The sequence below is a fragment of the Benincasa hispida genome, unplaced genomic scaffold (genome assembly GCF_027475165.1).
Source record: "Benincasa hispida cultivar pf3 unplaced genomic scaffold, pf3_genome.v1.1 HicScf1770, whole genome shotgun sequence".
NCBI lineage: Eukaryota > Viridiplantae > Streptophyta > Magnoliopsida > Cucurbitales > Cucurbitaceae > Benincasa > Benincasa hispida.
The window spans coordinates 1974-6183 of record NW_028326154.1 but is presented as its reverse complement, the minus strand read 5'-3'; the positions used below and the strand labels follow the sequence as shown (position 1 = coordinate 6183).

The following is a 4210-nucleotide window of genomic DNA, read 5'->3' as shown; positions in this document are numbered from 1 at the left end:
TTTAATATATAAAGCTATTATAAAATTTAAAATATAATAATCTTTTGAAAAAATTAAGAGTCGAGTAATCAATTTATATTTGAAACTAAAATTACAAGTGTAGATACACATCTCCAACTCTATCATTGAAACAAAATGAAATAATACAAACTTGGCCACAAGTTTACATGATAAATTATATGTAACGACCCGACTCCTTAGGACTTAAACTGGGTTGTTACCATAGACATGCATGCATGCAATTCAAATTGACATCCTTTTTTATGACTTAGTAGTAAAACAAAATAAATAGCATAAAATAATAAACTTCATTAAAACTAAATAACTGAAATTCATTTAGCAGGGTACCCTTAAAAAAAAATAAAACAAAACTAGAAAATGTTTTTAAAAGTCTAACGCAAAAATACCAAAACTTCGAATTCAAATCTCAAGACTAGAAATTTTAAAACATAAAATCCTAGAAACTCGAGCAGAAGCATATGACTTGTCCTAGTGGCTCGATCACGGATTCTGTCTGTCATTCACTAGTGTGCCTTCACCTTTTCCTAAAAAAGAATGAGTACAAAATACTGAATAAGTAACCCGACTACTGGGTCAGGCAAAACATTTATGTCCAATAAATACAATACGAACTGTAACATTATACTAGTTGGACCTGAAGATTTCTCTTACTTGGGCTCACTCTTTTACCTTTCCCCTGGACGTCCATCACTTTCACACACATCAGGTCCAATATATATTTCTTTCATATACATTGAACCATCTAGAAATGCATCACTTCATAAATTTAAATATTCATTAAACAAACTTTGATTCTAAAACTTAGAAGAAAAAAAAAAGAAAAAAGGAAAAGAAAAGAAAAAAGCAAACCTGGGTTAAACCGTTTCAAAAAGAAAAGTTCTTATTTCAGAAATCTGTTTTATAAAGTAAGCAACTTATTTTATTTCAAACTTCATTGTCGAAACTCAATATTTAAAACTTGAAAGGTTCATATTTTAGAAATTTATTTTTGAAAAAATGAAAATTTATTTTATTTCAAACTTCATAATGACCATGAGGTATGTTGTTCAGATCCCTCTATATCTATCTTACTCGAAGAAGAAGAAGAAGAAGAAGAAGAAGAAAGAACATTTGTTATGGGGGTGTCGAGGTAGACTGTGAAGGGGAAAGAGGGGGTAATTTAATTTTGTAGTTGTAGGGGGTCTCGTAAGCAATGTTGATGAAAATTCGAATAGTCTATCAATGTTAAATTTGAAGAATAAAATCTACAAAAAAATATGATGATAAACAAAGAAAATTGATAAGGGTGCTAAGTGAGGCATTCAGAAAATTTTATATCCTAAAAGGCCCAACCAACTTTGATGCAAATTATAAGAGTTGAGTTGGGTCAAACTAATTTTCAACTTGGGTTAAGTTGAAAATTTCACCAACTAAAAAAATTTTCAATTAGTGTTACACATAAATATGGTGATCTATGAGTGGTTCATGATTGTGGCCTACCGTGATAGACAAAAGTGATAGTATATCAGTTATTGGCTATACTAAAAAATAATTACATAAAAATATTCATATTGTTTCACAAAAAAAGATTAAAAATAATAATTTTGAAATATTTATTTGTGTGATAGCATATTGGTAAATTGGTAATAACCAATTTTGCCACCTATTATAATTTTCTTAATTTTCAACTTTAAAATTGTTTAAAAAAACTAATTCATGAGAGCTAACGTGTCAAAATTCAAAGGCATGTATTATAATATGTACCACTTTATTTCAACTATCTAATAGATTAATATCATTGCTAAATATCATTGTTCCAACATGTATATCATTGCTAATAACAAAAGAAAATATATTTCGCATCATTTATAACATCAATCAAAAATTAATTTTTACACATGAGTAGTCACAATAATTTCCATTATCTTAGAGAAAAACTCTTTAGTGTATTTTTAGGAAACAATTTTAAAGCTCAATAAAGTTAGACATAACTTTTCAAATTTAAGAGTATAGCGTCAGTGAAAGTGGAATTCTTATCTAATGTTATATTTATTAAAACTTTGAAAATAAATAATATGACTCACTTAATTAGGTCTAAGGTTGAGATTGATAGAATCTACAGTTTAAGATAGAAATTTATGATGAACTTCTGTTTAAAATGCATTTTAAAATAAATTGAAAGAAGAAAAAGGTACATACTAAGCTGCTTGCATTATTAAATGAAGCACACCTACGGAATGTTAGAAGTAAAACAAAAATGTTGTGAAATAGAGATATGATAAACTTCACATATGGTTTTGCTAACTTGTGTCATTGTTGAAAAGATTAATTTGTTGATGGAGCATCAACAGGAGCAGGTTCAGCACATATACTTGGGTTTTGCTTTCCAGAAATGGTGGGCTTGACATTAGCACATTAAGATGTAATCGGTCCTCGATTTCCACTGTAAGTGAGGTCAATATCTGCAACTTCTACACCTTCACATGGTCTACTTTTGCTACAAAGTTTGACTACGACCGGAGTAGCAGAAGTGCCTCTGATATTTTTCATACTGACGTTGTTGATCTTAATTTTTGATGGAACCTAAAACATACCAAAAAAAATTATTGATATGACTATACCTCAAGTTTGCACTTTTCTTTAAAAGAGAAAAAAAGAATATTTCTTAAAGTAACCAAGTTTAAAATGAATTAGAAGAATAATTTCAATACATGCCTTTCGATTGCATTGATTATATGGACAATATTCTTGATCTATAATGACAGGATTGCTAACATTAACCATTTCAATATCTTCGAAATGAATGTCAGAGGCTGCGAATGCGCCTGCAGAATCTGGCCATGTTTTGATCCTGACACCGTTTGAAGTATTGATTATTTTGCATGCTTTCACGGTAACTCCTACACATCTTTCTCCTTGGTGTACTTGCCTAAGCTTCCTATGCTAATGCCATGTCCTAGTCCGCAAGTTACACCAGTAATAGTTACATCCTTGTTGTTGTCTCCAATAGACACACAATCATCCCCAGTTGCGATTTTTGAATCAAGAATGTTAATCTCTTCTGAGCTACTTATGTGAATCCCATCGGTATTGGGACTATGGTCTGGTGCAATAATTGTCACGTGTTGAAAAGTAAAATTCTTGCAGCCCAAAAGATTGATGTGGAAATTCTTACTATCCAAGGAAGTAATGTCCTTCACTATTGAATTGGTAACGAAACTGAACTTCAAATTCTGAAACGTTTAAACAAAAAAGAGAGAGAAAAAAAAAACTATGAGTTGAAGACAATTGAAATTATGTGTTTTTAAACTATATATCAATTGGGGAAAAAGTATAAGTTAATATATTTATTAGAGATTTTTACCCATTGGAAGTTTGGTACATATTTTATTTTTATTGGCAATCATTCTTTTCCAAACTGTTTTTCCTTGTCCATCAAAAACTCCAGTGCCTGACAATGTTAGTTGATCAATATATTCGAAAATAACTAATCCATCTCCGTTTGGATGGAGAGGAGCTTGTAATGTCCCTTCGACTTGAACCTCAATAGGAACACTCTTGCAAGGACCTTTGAGGTTAGATTGACTTAATTGGTAAACTCCTTTTGGAATCAACAATTTACTTGGAGTGGTCGATGCACATGCTTCCTTCCATGCATTTGCTAAGGCCTGTAAGTTGAATTATTTCATCAAATTAAAATCTTCTATATAAATTTAATTTTTTTTATTAATTATACATGTACTTACCTGAGTAATATCAGTATTTGGTTTGGCACCATACTTAGTAACATCAAAAATGGATTGACCTTCAGTTGTAGATGCCAGCAATAACAAAAAAGATAATAATGCTACGATGTTTGATCTCAATCCAATCATTTCTATGCCTTTTATTTAGTCTATTCTCCTTTTCGTTTATAATTGCTAACTTAGAAATTTGAATGAATATGCAAATTCATTCAACCCTCTTTATATGGGAGAAGAAAATCGAAATTGTGTTCAAAATTCTCTTCCTACTTCTATTTACTATATTTGTCAAAGATTCAATCAAAGGTTGAAGTTAAATCATCATTTGTTTGTCAAAAAATTAGCCATTTCTACAACATTTGAATGACTATTTCTCTCAATCCGATAAAATCCATTCCTTAAATTTCTCATTATGAGACCAACACGCACGTCCACACCTCATAATGTGCAACAAGTGGTTTAAAACA

General features: G+C 30.4%; 1 pseudogene; it reads right to left on the bottom strand.

Annotated features, from left to right (window-relative positions):
- Positions 1-2325: 2325 nt before the first annotated feature.
- On the bottom strand, positions 2326-3875 carry LOC150030619 (exopolygalacturonase-like; annotated as a pseudogene).
- Between the last annotated feature and the right edge of the window lie 335 nt (positions 3876-4210).